We start from the raw sequence: 17,677 nt of genomic DNA, 5'->3' as shown, positions 1-17,677 counted from the left end.
GTAAGACTGTTCTACGTGGGCTTAACATCTATCTCGCCGTCTCCCACCCCTGGCCACGCAGTTACCGAGCAAACACACCTTTTTAGCGGCATTTCATTAATATCATAATGGCAATGGGGATCAAGCGAATGAGTCGGCCTGCCCCGAAGGCAGACTTGGAACCAAGAGGCGCTTCTCCGTAGCCAACGCCTCTCGCCGTACGCTAACTGTCTCGCGTCCGAGTGGATCATTTGTCTTCCTCAGTGAAGTACAACTACGCATGTTGTAGACTCCAGTGATTCTCCGCTGGGCAAGAGTAGCTCTCGCGAGGTCGCGAAGCGCGATCCGCCGCAAAGATATCCGTTTCTCAGAGAATATTTTGCGAAAACGGACTTTCGCATTCAACACGCCATTGACCAATTTCCGATTGCGCTGTAATATATATCGTAATGCACAGATGAACAAAGAAAATTACGAGGATTTAATGTATATAAGGATATACCTTTACAGGCTTTCTTACTTGTGTTCTTTTACCTTAAAGACACTCAAGTTTTTTAAATTTTGACGTAAAAATTTCAATGACGTATACTCATTGGAGTCTAATTTGATATAGGAGATTTTAGACGAGAATGAGGACTTATATAAAAGAACAAAATTTGAAAGAAAACGTTTTCTGAATTCATTCAAGGGTACATAATTTTCCCTCAGGCCTCCAATCAACATTTGAAACTGCTTGCGACTTATAGCGTATGATTTGCAAGCCTTCAAATAATTCATTATATTGTAACCGAACTCGCGGTGCGTAAAACCACGAATTAATTTGCAGAAAAGAAACCGAGTGCATAACAGTCGATTCGACTATCGCGGACAATTTGACGAGATAACTCGTTTGAGATTACCGAGCTTCTTCAGAACGCCGCTTCTATTCAACTAGTTATAGATAAAGTGCTCGAGTGCGCGCGCGCACGCGCCTGTTGGCTCTCGAATCACCTCATCCTGACTAATTACGGCGAAGCCACGAGCGACACCGGATTAGCATTCCAGTCGCCTTAGATACGAGAAGTTGCGAATGAACGTTACCTTCGCGTCGCGAGAAAAGAGGGGAGGACGGTTTCTGACTATAGTATATCCGCTCTCTCCTTCTCCATCTTTCTCTCCCTCGCGCTCTCTCTCTCTCTCTCTCTCTCTCTCTCTCTCTCTCTCTCTCTCTCTCTCTCTCTCTCTCTCTCTCTCTCTCTCTTTCTCTCTGAGAGACATAATTCGAAATTGTCGGCTGGGTCAAAGAGCAGAGCTCGGCTACTTAAGCGAGTTGACTCTGGTGTTCTTCGGGGTCACGTGCCACAGCTTCTTCTTCTCCTGCTGTAATCTCCTACCGTTGCCCTTGTTCCTTCATTACCGTATGAAAGAATTTTGGCTAGCACGATTTAACATTAACGTCACGGTGTCCGTGCGTACTTTTTACGCTAGTAATTAGTGTGACAACACAAAATTACATGCTTTCTTGCATGGTGATATATAAATTTATATATTTATATACAGATAACACAGGCTACTCTCTTTCTTTCTTTCTTAGTTGCACATTGTAAATATAACGACAAAGGTACACAATTGGCATAAAGTTTTAAGATGTCAAAGAAGGATTCAAGATTTGGAGGATAAGTAATATTCACCAAACTGAATAAAGAATTTCTGATCAACGTAGATAAAAAATTAAGGAGACAGGAGCGATATTTGAAAATTAAGATCAGATTATATCAGATTATCAGAAAAGTGAATGTTTCACGAGATTCTGTATTATCAAATTCGAGAAATATTTTTATCTCTGGCGAGATCAATTTTTCGTACCAAGTGTCGATTGGACTATTCACAATCAGTTTCGTGAATAGTTTGCTTTCTCGAATCCTTTTCTTCAATATTCTACGTATGATTTATTTCGCGACACGTAATACCGTCGCAAGTACATCAATGCAGATCGTTCGCGTCGCGCTATTAGTCGCTTAGCGTACGACGTACATTCTCCTACATTCTGTCATATCCTCCGGTCATTTACGACGGCCGGAGAACACGCGGTCTTGGAGGCACAACCGTGCCGATCTGACCTCATCGGATGTGGCTCTGATTTGCTCAATTCGTCCACGACGTTCCTGCGCTCGTGCGCGGCCGTGTACATCTCTCACGGGCGCTTCAATACACGGTCGTCTTGCGCGGAAAAAGAGCCTCTGCGCGATTGCTATCGTCTCTGCCTCATTATTCCATTATGATGGCGTGTGGCGTGTGCCATACCCCATCCGCCTCGCCTTCCCAGTGTTGACCGCTCTCCTCCTCCTCCTCCTCCTTCTCCTTTTTCGTATCCTTACTCTCCTCTCTCTTTCTCTCTTCTCCGATGCTCATTTCCCCTCCCGCAGTCATCTTCTCCGGCGTTTTCCTCCCCATCCGTTTTCTCCTTCTCATTCATCCGTCGAAGTCGAACCATCTTGGTTCATGTTCCTCCGGCTTCCTTCGTACAGAGCACCGACGGAGAGACACCGCGTACACATCTTCGTGACGATGACGTGCGTGATATTACGCGCCGAGATACGTGGAGCCAACACCAACGAGAGAAGGAGCGAAAGAGCGGAGAGAAAGCGAGATGATGAGAGGACGTTACGAAGAAGAGAGAAAAGAAACGAGCGGAGCGACGAGGAGGCGCAAAAGGTGGTATAGTGGGCGGGAGGAGGACAGGGAATGAGGGATGGACGATGCAGCGACGAGGCAGGGCAGAGACTCTCAAATGGTTCGAAACAGGTTCCAGGACCGTTGCTCACTTCGATCCCCTCGGTGGGTGGAGAACGAGTTACAGTACGCGCGCTGGCCGCGGAAGACAGCTGGGTTTCGGTTACAGGCGTGCGTGGCGAGGCTGCGAGATGAGGAGAAGGTGGAGATAAAGCAGGAGAGAAAGAATACCTCTTTCGAGCTACACGCACGGCGCGCGCGAAGTTAACGTTGACATTTTCTCTTATTGAAGATAATTATTGTCAGCAAAACTACTAGGAGTACATGATAAATGATCTAGGTTGACAATAGGATTTTCCTTGGTACTCGTAGGAAGCAATATTCGCCCGTTCTAATTGACTGCTAAGATAAATTATGCTATACATATTTGGGATTTGCATAGAAATCGCGTACGTTTTGAAGGAAAAAAGTGGCAATTTTTCCAAGAGTTTTAAAAATACATTTATTCATTATTGACTGATAACGTCGAGAAGCTGTTTTTATTCCTTAATTTTTATTACTTAATTCGATATTTTGCGAACTATTTTATTTCTGAATTTAATTTCATATACACAGGCACCTACATATACTGTGATGTCAAGTATAATTTAGTGTCAACAGAATATGGCTTGATCCTGTATCTGAATATTAAAAAACTCGAAGCTCTCGGAACTATTTATCGCCTGCAATACATGAGTGAATGTGCGCGCGAGCGCGAGCGCGTTTGAGCGCTGTTAGAATGACTGAATCCGCTCCTGCGAGCGATGATATCATTCGTATGTCGAAACGGTAAGCGAGCTGTCTCCTGTCTCATACTCTCTGCTCTCGTGTGCTGCGGTAGAAGATTTTATTCGAGTCCTTTTCCTACGTTCATTAAGTATTCCGCTTCCTGCGCCGCTTATGAAACTGCGTTTGGGATTATCCACGCGAATCCATATCAGGACTGAAACAACGATCGTCTAGAAATGTTAGAAAATTGCGTTAATCGTCATATAGTTTATGAAACTTTTATAATTCTTAAAAAAATGCTTCTTGTTACTTTATTATAAATACTGGCTCTTTGCGCCCAAATACACCCAAGTGTCACCTCAACTACTGATTTTAAACAATTGATATTTTATTGATGGGAAAGAGCTTCTCGACAGAAGCGTATGCATTAAGCTTCTGATTAATAAACATGCACTATTCAGAAATAATAATGTAAGCATAAAAAATAGAATTTTACTAAACTGTCATTGAATTATATGTCGTAAAAATATTTATGCTATATAAATAGTGCGAATGGAAGTATTTAGAAATCTCGTCTGTTTTATTTGTTTATTTTATTTCAAATAATTCGACTTACATTAGCAATACTCCGCATTGTCGGAAACGAACGCTATCGAAAACGAACCGAAATGAAATGCCCGTGGCACATCTCTATCTCTATAAGGGGATGTACAATTGCGCGCGACGTTGAAGTATCCTAATCACACTGAGAGAAAAAAATACTTGGTGTTTGCGACTATAAATGCATAGTAAAGTAATTATGGTTGATGTTCTCATTTTTATAGTTATTGGTAGAATATTGGTAAAAATAATCTTATATGCATAGATTTTTCAATTATGGTCATTTTTATCGTATTTATTGTACGACTTACTACAAATTATATTATAGTGTATAAAACTATTTTATGGTTGAATAAATGTTAAAGTTATGGCAACAATAATGTAGTATTGAGTCAGCTATAATTTGTATTGTTAAAATAATTATAAAAGTGTAGTTAGCATCGAAAATAACCAAAAATTACAGTGAAATTATGGCACAAGTGCAACTATTTTTTTCTCTCAGGTCTACGCATAGGATGCCGAATAATGTGATTGACAAAAATTTGATTCAAACAACCAGATAAATTTTATCACATAACACGCCCAAACTGTCTACGGGTTCAGGTGCGATGATCTCGTGAAGTGATTAAGTGCACCACATTGCACAAGAGGCTCGCACGGTTGAGCGGCACTGAAGAAGTGGCGAGGCACGCGACAAGGCAGCGTGTCCCACGCGCGCGTTCGCTTCGAGGAGCTCTCCTCAAATCAAATCACGTAATGTGCATATATATATTATACACATATATCTTTCGGTGAAATCGTTGAATCGTACGTTGAATCTCGCGGAGCGGGAGCGGAAGACACGCGAGCGTACCATTGGCGAGCCGCAAAAATCCGCCATTAAAATTCGCGAGTCGCGAGTCGACCGGCTCCTCCCATCGCGACGTTCGAGATGTGCGCTTCGCGATATTGCTGATATTGCGCACGCGGCGATGTTGACGCCTTATCTTTCGCAAATTACAAATTACTGTTTGTAGCCGAAGATAATCGCAAAAATAATCGAGCTGGAGGGGTTTCGGTTTTGCGCGTTTGTATTTCCATCTCTGTCAGAATTGAACCGTAACTCTGATTCGAATCTCCATTTGTCGCTGAAGCGATTGCCTAAGCCGAGAAAAAAAATTGGTATAAAGATACAACTCTGAAGACTTTCATCGGTTCTTGATAATAATATTAAGAGACGTGCTATTTTTTAAATTGGAAAACTTTAGACTGAATCAAGCATATCGTAGCAAAAAATCTGCGGCTTGTTTTTTCTTCAGTCTTCTTAATATTTTACATCGAAAAGTCTCCTAAAAATATCGCTTTTTGAAATAAAATGCCCATAAAAACGCTCATATAAATCTTATGATATAGTGTAATTTTATCGGTTGAAATATTAAATCTTGTTTTTATGTTAAACAATATTGAGCAACTATGTCGGAAGGATGAGTCACACACCTTCCGTCCGTGTACCTCGCGAAACTCCGTAATCAATGGGTCTCGGGGAATTCTAAAATTCTGGATCCGAAGGTCGAGTTTTGATCAATTTTTCAGGCGTTCCCATCCGCGGGCTCCGGTTGAGGCTGGCGCCTCTTCGGTGGTATCGCGCGAGACACGCGAAGGAGAGGGCTTAATTCGCCGTGCATTTCCCCTTATTTGGGCTTCCGCGCTCGATCAGACTGCAGGAGGGAGCGCGGCCGACTTGGGAGGGAACGAGAGGGCCGAGCCTCCGAGATGTATGGCGAGGCACTCACTGTGTGATGAATGTATATACGCGTCTCATTCACCTCCTACCCTATTCGGTGACAAGTCGGACCAGCGGGACATCGCGTTAAAAATTAATCACGGAAAGATCCCCGTTCAGCTCGCGATACCTTTTCCCGAGCAGGGTGCGCGAAGGGGTAACCGGGGACACAGATATCGTTTAGCGGACTTACAACGCGAGAAATTGCAGCGTAAAACAAAAATATGAAGCTATTGTAAAATATGAAGCCAATAGTGAATTTGTTGATCCCCTTCCGCGACAACCTTCTGTTGTTTCTAATTGATATTATATAAAAAAAAATCGAGACGTTATATTAAACAAATAAAATTGCCCAGTGGTCAAGACATCGTAAACTTGAAAATAGATTTAGAGATTTATTGAGCATTTTTTACAAGTTTTCATTTGCAATCAAACTGCTCGTCTTCCGATGTTCGCTGTGTATACTGTAAACGAATGTTTTGTGAGCTTGCGATTGACAACGAGGCTGCGTACAACTGTATCAAAATTGATTCGCAGCCCAGCGATCTTAGACTCTATTCACGTATCAAACATATCGCGACTGATATCAAACAGAAGAAATTATTCAATTCAATCCGATGATTCTCGCGTGCTGCGCGACCATTCACGTATCTCTACCGTCCAAACGGTAGTTGAATTGTACATCGTGCGGCTTTAATGTATCATCTGAATTGAGCACTTTGATGGCACCTAAAAAAAGATAACTACAGAAAAATTATATACAGGAGAGTTCCACTTTTCATTATAATTTTTATATTAATTCTTGCTACTCATTATAAACTTCCCGCCACAGGTTTCTAAAAAATCAGTTGAAAGAGAATTATTGGCACCGTCCTCTCTTTTCTTTTCGCTGTTGAGTCTTCTTCTTAAAGTGAACAATGTGCATCATGCACTATATAATCTCCGATATACAATATCTAATATCAGTTGTGTCTATCTAACTGCGTCTGATTCCCTTCCTTAGAAGATATCACGAAAGCAATATCACGGCTACGGTATTCATGTGCTCGAGGCAAATTTAATTGATATTCCAGGCCGAGCTGAATAGTCCTACGAGAAAAAAGCTTGACGATCGTAGCAGACTTTCTGACATCGGGAGTCTGGGGAACGTACTAAGATACACGATAACCATCTTCAGTTTTATGACTATTATACACAGACAATGCTTATATTAATAATAATATAAATTGATAACGTCAATTATATAAATGAATAAAAAAAAAACAAGGAAGAAAAATGATAAGTAGAGAAAGGAAAATACAGCCGATTTGAAAAGTACAAAGAAACCAAAGCAGCAGTAAAATAAATCTGCAAATATTACGGATCGTTAATAATTTGACAAACTAAATATATTTGGAGAAAACGTTAGACAATGTAAGTGTTTACTAAAACGTTGCTAAATTCGTGCCGATATTTACAATATTCGTAAGAGAATGTTCGCAATGACCAACAGTAACAGTAAACTACAAAAGATGGCAATAGAGATTATCGATTTACGAGAGCGAGAGAGAACTTAATTTTCTGACAGTCATGTGTAAGTGTCGTAAATACCATTATCATGATTGCTACAAATATACACAGAGACACAGGCAGAGATGAAGAGACAAAAACATATCGAAGAGTGACATACTGTATAGTACGTATACGTGGTGTACATAATATTGGTTCGATAAAACACCGAATAAACGATTCTCCGTGCCCTAATGCGATTCCGTTCTGGCTATTATGGTGCTCCACCACTTGGAACTCCCCGGATCGTTGCTCTTTATCGCGTCAGGGCGCAACGCGCGCGCGAGTTCTCCTTTTTTAGGAACAACACAACGGTGCCCGTCGCGTTCGTCGTTCCCGATCGAAATCGTAATCTACCGCGCGCCTCGCGCACATGGAAAAACGATCTCGTGTAAGTACGAGAAAGCGAGAAACGGTGGGAACGAGATACCCGGGGAAGAGAAGATGACATTGCCCGTAATTTATCCTGGATCTTATTTCACGCGGGACCACGTGCGACTATAATTGAGAGAGAAAGAGTTAGATACGTACTATGCGATTATCTTGATATAAATCCCGAATTTGGTGATAAGAACATTTTGTAAGCCAGCAAGTTTTTTTTTTACAAACATTATAATGTAACATTGAGGCAACTGATTACCAATGTATTCTACACAACCGTGCCTTATTCTGCAAAATACGTATTCGGCTTACGACGCAATTCCGATCGGCTCGAACGCATTTAAAATCGGTTTTCATGGGTTCTTATTTCATTTCGAACGTATCTTCATCCCCGAATAAATGTACTGGAAAAAAATTTATAAATACATGCACCCGTGCAGGGTGTAACGTAATATATGAGACCTTCGGGAATAAATTCAGCATTTAAAGATAATAAACACAAGTTCGCGTACAAATGTATGCGATTTCTCTCGTTTCAGAGTTACAATCATTTTATTTCTCGCCCGCACTTTTTTCCATAAAAATTCATAAAATATGACCAAAACAACCATCTTATATTTTAAAGTAAGGACAACAACGGGTTATTGTCATTCATCTTTTTATCTTTTCGTTACACGTTGAATGTTGTCTGCTGGAAACCTTGTTCGATTCATTGAATAGAGTGTTTTAATCTTGTCGATGGATTTTTTGTAATCAATAGATTTCAAGTAACAGAATAACGAGACGAAGCGAGTACAAGTTGATATAAATTTATTCTACATTTTTTAAGTGCCGAGCCCATCGCTGAAGTGAACCCTACGTATTATGTTACATCCTGTGATGAAAAATTCTTATGGTAAAAGGCTAAAAGTTCTTAGCGATCACTCGTTATACATATATACATGTTAAACACATTTTCAATTAAACAAGACAAATGCTAAATGCTTTCTTGCTTTCTTAACTATGATCTTAGCGAGTTCAGATTCCGATGCTACAGATGCGAAGTGTCGTTCGTATCCGTGAAATATTAAAAATCCAGGCTCATCGGCATAACAACGGCTGCGCGATCTCTACGGAAATGAAAAACTCCGAAAACGGAACGGGAGAGACACGGGGAGTCGGGGAGACAGAAAAATATAGAGTGAGAGGAAGGGAGGCGGGAGGAGGAGGAGGAGGAAGGGGAGAGGGGAGAGAGGACAAGAGGAGAAAAAGGGAGAAAGAGAGAAGGCATCTAAATGTTGGTCCAGGCGCGTGGGACGTTGATTGCGGTTAGGCTCGTGCCTACTCCCTCTTCTTACTCCAGAGGCCTTCTCTCCACCCCGCCTCGCACCGTCGGCGTCGCGCCGCGTCTTACTCTCTCCTTTTTCGCTCCTCTCTCCTTTGAGAGAGACTCTGAATACCGGTCCGGTCTGTCGTACGCTTGTGGTGTGTAAGTCGCCTCGCTAAAGGACACACACGCAAGTGCGTGCACGGAACGGGCTCACGTATATACGTGTACCGGGGGCCCCGGTCGGTCGGCCGGTCGGCTGGCTGGCCGGCCGGTCGGTCGCGGAGAAGGTATATACGCTTACACACGAAGGCGACTTCTCTCCTCTCTCTGTGCGCGTGAGAGAGTGCCGGTTAATGCACGTACATCTCTCGCCGCGTATACATAGATTTGGATGGTGCACATGGACCAGTCCTGACACGCGAACGCGCGCCGCGAGCCGCGCGCGCCCGTGCCCGTCTCGGACACAATGCTAGAGAGATCCGTGCCACACCTCTTTTCTTCCCTCTTCTTTTCCATCCCGTGTGGAGTCCTCGGCGCGCCCTTGCGTCGGATATCTCCTCCTATATTCTCGCTATCTCGATACTTTTCACGATCTTCTTCTTTCCTTCGTTACCTCAGCTCCCCGCGCGCGCGTCCTCTCTCGTCCTCTTCTTTTTTTTCTTCCTCTTTTTACACGGGCAACGATTCTCCCCCTCGGATCTTCCCTTCTCCCCTTTCACGGCGTGCGCGCGCGATATCGCCTCGATGCGTTCCCGATAGTACTTTATCGCGTATTTATGCGTTTCTGTCATTTTTGCTTCTGACGTGTATCAACATATTTGCCTTCTCGATAAAATCTCCGCGGTGATTTGCGAGCGTACTAATTTTATCGCGCGAGAAAAGCAAGCTCTAAAGGCACTCGCGTAACAGTCATAACGCGGTAATTTTGATCAGAAACCAAGATAAGTTATGCACGTGATAATTATCATTAAGGTGAAGTTTCAGAAATTTACGACCTTAAACTATATATCCTGAAAATCTCTTTGAGACATCCTCGAGCGTAAAATTTGAAATTGAATTCTCGTGCAAATCGTTACGCGATTAAGGGTGATTTTTAAGCGCGTTATGAGACATATTACTGCAATCGCTTCTGAAAACTAGCTAGCGCGTGGTTAAACTTGTCGGGTCGCAAAGCGTTTAGTGAAAATTGTCGGTTCTTGCATGTTTGCCGGCATGCATTAGCTGTGTCTGTCGTGACTGCGGTGTATAATAATATCTAAAAAAAAAAAAAAAAAAAAAAACGATGTACCGAGTCGAGTTCTTGTCGCTTGTGCGCGTGAAACGTGGCGTGCACGTATCATTCGTGACCAGACAGAGCAGGAGAACCTTCAATCATCAATTTATGAATGAACGGTTAAGTTCCTTTCGGTGAAAGTCTATAAGGCGCACACATCGAGAGGCCTGAGAGTGAAGAAAAAAAAGGAATCGTTTAAACAGGGTGGGGACTGCGGTTAGATACCGATGAGCGAAGCAAAGCTCGTGAAAAATTGAAGCTGTGTAATATGAGACTTATAAGATAATTTGTTCATCAATTACATAGCAAAGAGCTCGCGATGTTCACTGAGAGACAAACATAATATAATCTCATCGTGATATAACAATGTTATCGTATTAGAAAAGCTCTTACAGTCGTCGGAAATGCCTTAACGCGTGAAGTTACATTTGGAGCGTAATCTAAAACGCAAATTCGATCCGTAAATGTTCAACACACACACACACATGTGTGGCAAAAGATTAAATATAAAGCTTGAAAAATTAATAATTTGTTAAATTAACTAATAAAAATATTATAATTAACTAATAAAAAACTTTTCAACAGTTACAGACGCGCACAATTGCGCTTCAAATCTGCGCAGCTTCACATGATATAGGCATTGCTTTTAACACGTGAGATATGTATTTCTGAATTATTTTTTATTATTCTATATACACGCACGTTAGACATCGCTAATTGAATAATTAAAATTAAATAATTTAGGAAGCTTGGATTTTTGTAAATGTTTTTAAAACTGTGTAGTCAGCAATTATTATGCTACAGGGTTGCGTTCCAAAATTCACTCTGGGTAACTAAAATCTATAGTTTACGTCACGTACACTGTAGCATTTTAGTTAACTAGAGTGAATTTTGGAACGCAGCCCAGCTTGTCAACCCAGTCACTGATATCTAGCTACTTGGCTTATGATACAGTTGTGGCTCATACTGAGAGATGGCAGGAGTTACTTAGCGAAATGGAACGAGTAGTCCAAATTTACAATGTTACGTGTATGTTCTTTCGCTTCTTCTATTATCTCTTTTATTATTTATTTATTATTATGCTTATTTTCTCTGCGCCAATAATCCTACATTACATATGTTGAATATACTTCTTAAAAGTTACTGAATTGTTAAAACTCACAGAAATAAATGTGTTGTAAGCTACTATTATAAAATTAGAATTATATTTCTTTTTGCGTCATATTAAAAGTATAATATAAATGTAACTTTCATTTCAATCTTTACTCGAGTTTCCTTTAACCAAAATGAAAGTGTCAAGTGTCGACATAACAAAGGCGCGATTCTCCGTCTATCTTTATTTAGATTTAATAAAAAAACGAGCTAATTTTTATTTTAAAGCCTGTTACTTATATAATTAATAAAAACAGGATCTATTTATGTTGTAAATAAGATACTAAACGCAAAAGGATAAACACGCGAGCGATGTAATAAAAAATGCGCTATAAAAAGGAAACTATTGAAGATAGCGATCAGCCCATAAATAGTGCGTGGAGTTCCTGTTTCAAGCTAGGCGTCTATTCAGAACTAAAGAATTCTCGCGACCATATTTCTTCATATTTCTTTATTATTAAATCCAAGGGATTCAAAGTTCCCTGGCTGTTTTGTTGCAACTTCTATAGGTAAAAGATACATCGCTATCATTTTGTTGATCCACAAAAGAGAACGGGGCCGCTTTTTCACGCCTTTATATCTATACATCTCTTTTGTAAGGAGACGCTACTTTTACAATCGCGAAAATAAATAAACGTAAAACTAGATGTTTTAACTTTAATTTCGAGTAAAACGCGAGAGACGCGCAAACAACTCACGCGCGCGCGTAATTCCTGTTTTCTGGAGGTTACTGGGTGAGTCACTCTGTATACGTTTGACTACTTTGGCTCAGTAAAGCGAGGTAAAGGCAGTCCCCATTATGATATCAATTAATTACGCGGTTTCTGCGTGATGAGACCATCCGGTTTGGTAAGGTAAGTCTTGCGCGCACCAACGCGAATACCGTGTTCCCGATGGCGTTACCACCATCGGAACGACACGGGAATGCGAAGAATTCGAGTAACGGGTTACCGTGATACGCCGCGTCGCGTCGGCCGATGATCTCCTTAGCTCTTATCGATCTTCATCCCTCTAGTCCCGCGTGACAATAACGTCGATTTAGGTTTACGCTCGCGCTACACCCTTTTAGAATAACTTAAAAGATCTCTTTCTGAAAAACATATATATGTAATCGTAATGCGTTCACAGATGAATTGTACAAATGGAACCCCTTATCGAGAAAGTATTGCCACTATATTACTTTAATTTATTCTTTTTAGATCATAAACTTGGGTTTAACAACGATTATGTATTACCGCGTGTAGATTCTTTCTTAAAAAGAAGCTCCGCCTTTTTCCCCAATTTTTGATAATAATCATGTCAATGTTCTCATTACCACACATTCTTCGCTTCAACGAGCGTCTTCCGGCCCATCAAATGCAAAAGTGCAGACGCAGCAGGGAACCACATTTCGGAACTGACTTCTTCCAGGCAGAAAAATAATAATACAAGAAAACACAATTGCATTGTGAACAATTAATCGCCTTGAATGAACATTATATATATATATATATATATATATATATATATATATATATATATATATATATAATGGATGTAATATTTATCTCTAGCCTCAAAAACTTATTTCTGAATAATTTGTTTTCGAAATTATTTTGATGTAACGCAATATATTTCTCGCTGGTATAACCGACACCGTTTTCGGACGCGTTGATGATTTAACAAATCTCATTGAGAATTCAACCAAGTTCTCCGAGATAATGAGAGACCACGCGGAAGGAAGATGCGCCGGGCGAGACGGAGAGAGAAAAGGGGGACCCATACACTCTCGCGGATACGCGCGTGTCCTGGATCAAGGATGCAAATATGGCATAGTATCCTGCGCTGTGTGTCTCGCTCGCGTTTGGATATATACCTCTACCTAGACAGTAATATTGGTAGGTAATTCAAGCGAGGTAGGTTGAGCCGCACCCTGTTCCTCAAGCATCCACCGAAAGACCTCCGTCGTGGACACTCGTGGCGTGGCCGCGTGTGCGTGCGGCACTCGCGCGCGCGCGCGCGCGCACGCATTGCACACACGCATTGCACACGCATATACACGCACGAGTATCTCCGGATACTCCTTATAACGTCTCGTACGGGAATGGTACTAACGCGCATGCATACACTCTGGACCCGCGAACGAGCTCGGACGAGGGTCTGAGATGCGAGGTGAACGTCCCCCACAATATCTAAAATCTGTGCGCCCGCGTGAGCGCGCGTGAACGCGTGCGTGCGTGCGTGCGTGCGTGCATCATCGCTTCGTACAGTCGTGCTCCATCTCACGTGAAACTTGACGGTGTGCCGACTTGTGGTCGTACGCGCTCTCCGTGCGTGGACCCACATAAACGGCCGCGTGTGTTGGTGCAGCGAGAGCGCACGGTTTGTCTCTACACCTCTCTTTCTCTCGGGCTCCTCTCCTTTCTCTCCTCATCGTGTCCACGGCCATAGGTGGTAGAACGAGCCTGTCCAGTTTTCCCATGGGAACAATACCCCACGGGATATATAATAACAATGGTCACGAGCGTGGGAGACGGGTCGATCTTTATTTACCCGTTCGTTTTTCGTTTTCTTCCACGTTCCATCGCCGGTCCTTTTCGTCTCACCGTCCTCCCTCTTCTTCGCTCTCTCTCCCTTTCTTCCCTTGTTTTTCTTCATTCCTTCTTACGCACCGTTTCTCCACTTATTTCTTGTTTCTCGCCTCCTCTCTCTCCCCCTCCCGTCCTTCCACTCTTACTCGCAATCGTGATTCTCGTCTCCGCGCGCGAAATTATGATTCCACGCTTTTTAGATTCACGCGGATCTTCATAATTGTCTCTCTCTCAGCTATCCTTCCTCGCTCTTCATGAATCTCTTTCTCTTTAGCACTCCCTTTGAGGAGGTAGGGCACGCGAATGTGGGAGGGATGGTTTCCGGTCGCCCACGTGCCCCCGTGACGACCACTTCGTCGAGGTATCGGGAAATCGAGTAAAACGCACTCTCGCGAATATCTCTCGCAAAAAGTTACTGATATATACGCGATTAAGCCATTAGAATATTAGCAGAGAAAGAGAGTGTTTACTCGACCCCGATAACGTTAGATCAAGGAAGTTTGATCGTACAATCGCTTCGTTCGCCAGCGATATAATTTATTAACATCCCTAAACTCAAAAAATATATATTTCATTTTTTGTTAGTCGTGAATCTATCTTTTCCTGTACAAAAATCAATTTTCAGATTTAAGAACTTTTTCACTTAATATTCTGACTCCCGAGCGGCAAAGGTATGAAGCGAGACGTAGCGGAAGAGGCTCCTTTGAGGAAACGCGCGTGAAAAGTACACAGTCGTAAAGTTATGTTATGAAATTAAATATTTTGTCTGCATTTTCGTGCGTGCAACCAGGTAAATTTGCTTTCTTGAATTAGACAAATTTCAGCGCGCGCGGAGATACGCAAATATTAGACCCCCATCGCGCCCCACTACGGTAGCGGGTTGTTGCGCCAGACTTTACCGCTCCTAAGCTCTATCTATACACCTGAATCGAGAGGATTTTCACAACGATCGCCGCGGCCCCGCGAGATGAGAGAAAAGAAGAGAGAGAGAGAGGAGAGAGAAGGAGAGAGCCCCGACTAGATTGTCGCGTGGGCGACCGGAAACCGTACCTTCCTACCGTCTTTGGTCGTCACTCGACGACTCCGCTCGAGGGAGGGGAAGTGAAGAGAAGGAGAAGGCAGACCGGTCAAGAACTCGCCATATTCTTCGACGTTCTTCTGCCGATACATCGGCCGTACGCACGGGCGGATCTCCGCGGGACCAAACGCGCGCCGAGAATACAAAACGTACGAAAAATCCTTGGGGGTGGAGTGGGGTGGGGAGGGAACATTCTTCATTTTATTATTATTTTTTTTAATAATACGAGATTATGGCAAAGGTTGCGGCGCGTTGTTCCAAAATACGATCCCGTATCTCGCTTGGGCCGTATATAAATAAATATTGGCGCGCGCATCATCGTTTCTAAGATCATTTTTAAATCTTCGAACCCCTTCCGCCCGCCGGCTACCGGCGACGCGGCGCGACGGATCGAGAGGCGGATTGAGAAACGAGCCGGGATTAACGGGCCGGCCGCGCGCGCAGATCGGCGGAACCAATGATATGACGAAAGAAGCGAAGGATATCGCGCTTATCCTCAAATGGTAGAGAGGTGACGACCTCGATCCTACGTTCGCGCGCGTTGCGAACGCGCTGCGCGGCGCGACGTCGCGCCACATGCATATCGTTCCCCGTTCCTCTCCCCCGCCACCCGCCCCCCCCCCGCCCCGCTCCGTGTTTCCCGTTCCTCTGCGGCTCTGCGCCGCGTTACCGCCTGTTTTCTGCTCCGGCCCGATCTGACTGAACGCGCTCTCGACCGGCCTGCCCACACGGCACACGCGCCCGCCGCGCGCGCGCCTGCCCTTCTGTCAATTATATTTACTATTTCATTCATACGCCGCCGACTCTTGGTTCACGGGCCGTGCCCATTCACTAGAACAACCGCTCGCGCGCGCACGCGCGGCAAAACTCGCTAGGGACGGGGCCGCGATTTATCTGATAATCTCTTTCTCCCGCTCTCTCTCTCTCTCCGCGCGAAAACTCGTTTTCTTTCGGTAATAATCTCCTTTCATCGTTGACAGGCGACGTACATATTTTCGATAATTTTAAGTTTAATTAATCTTATGTGCGAATCTCTCTCTCTCTCTCTCTCTCTCTCTCTCTCTCTCTCTCTCTCTCTCTCTCTCTCTCTCTCTCTCTCTCTCTCTCTCTCTCTCTCTCTCTCTCTCTCTCTCATATGTGCGACTTTATTTTGAAATCGTCTATGTCTACTATGTCTATGAAAACTAATGTCTTCATAATATTCTTACTAAAGAAAAATCGATTTAGATGTATCGAAGATTATATGATTAAAATTATGGTCATAAATTGTGTAAGACATTTCTAAGTTACATAATTCTCATATGTGGGATAAATTCGCAGATATATTGTAACGCAAAAGTCTATGAAAAAAATTGTGAAAATTGTGATTTTTTTTTATTTAAAATAATTTATAATAATATTAATAATTCTTAAGTTATTTATTTACTTCTGCATGTTGTGCATAGAAGGCGATGGCGTAAGAAAAAATGTAGCCAAACTACCTGTCACAGTTTTAAACTGTTTTTATTCGAGATAGATGCTTTATTTATTTATCTTGCATTAGCACACTCTTAAAATCCTCCATAAAATGCTGAAAAGTGATATTTCTTCCAAGTTTCGGGAGACACATATATAATTAAGAAAAATAAGAAATAACTAAACTGGCATAATAATTAAAGTTACAATTTGTTTGTTTTGATGAAAATAAAGGTAAAGAAGAAATTATAAAAATGTTGGAATTCCGTCAACAAGGTGGCGTAACCTCCCAAGGAAAAAGTTTGCTAGGGGAAAAGTATAAGTAATATCTAAAATACTTTGAAAACACATATTATCTATTGGATATCAAAATGTCAAGAAATGCATTGAAATTGGGCGCAATATTAATTCGCTATCGAATGGGATCGATCGTGCCTTCGTGCCTTGTCGTGAAGCTAAAGAAACTTAATTAGGGCCACGGCATATTAAAAAAAATAGCAGGAAGACTCCTATGTCAATTTCTATCAATACAGGTTAATTGCAAGCTTAGTTTAACTTACTTTCTATCTTTTTTTAGTTCAAGAGTTAGAAAAAATAAAAAGTAAGTTAAACCGAGATTAAAATTAATCTAATGTGATAGAAATGGACAAGCGGTGAATGTATCGACCAATCATAATCGAAAATTCTCGAGAACGCAAGGCTGCCATTCTGAAACTCCCGCGGCTATGTGATTGGTCCACTTAAAGTTGTTCTACGTGTGTTACGACCCTTATTGCATGAATCTTCTGGTGAAAACATTTTTCAGATTTTTTCAGAAATTTTGTGAACAATTGGGATTTATGAAAAATTCTGAAAAAATATATAAAGTTTCTCAGATATACTTTCAGAAATAATTGGATGAAGATTTTCGGTATCCGTATATATGAAAATTCCTGATAAAAACTGCACAGATTTTCTCATATTCATATTCAGATTTTTACAAAGATATATAGTGGCGAAAAAATATTTTATTCTTATTTTGTCCGAGTTTTTCTTAAAAACGTTCCAATTTGTATAAAACATCTAAAAAATTCTGAGCATTCTGATAAAA

This window comes from Temnothorax americanus, unplaced genomic scaffold, assembly GCF_048541705.1.
Source record: "Temnothorax americanus isolate GAGA-0224 unplaced genomic scaffold, ASM4854170v1 Scaffold49, whole genome shotgun sequence".
In the NCBI taxonomy this organism is placed as follows: domain Eukaryota; kingdom Metazoa; phylum Arthropoda; class Insecta; order Hymenoptera; family Formicidae; genus Temnothorax; species Temnothorax americanus.
Note: the sequence above shows the minus strand (reverse complement) of the source record.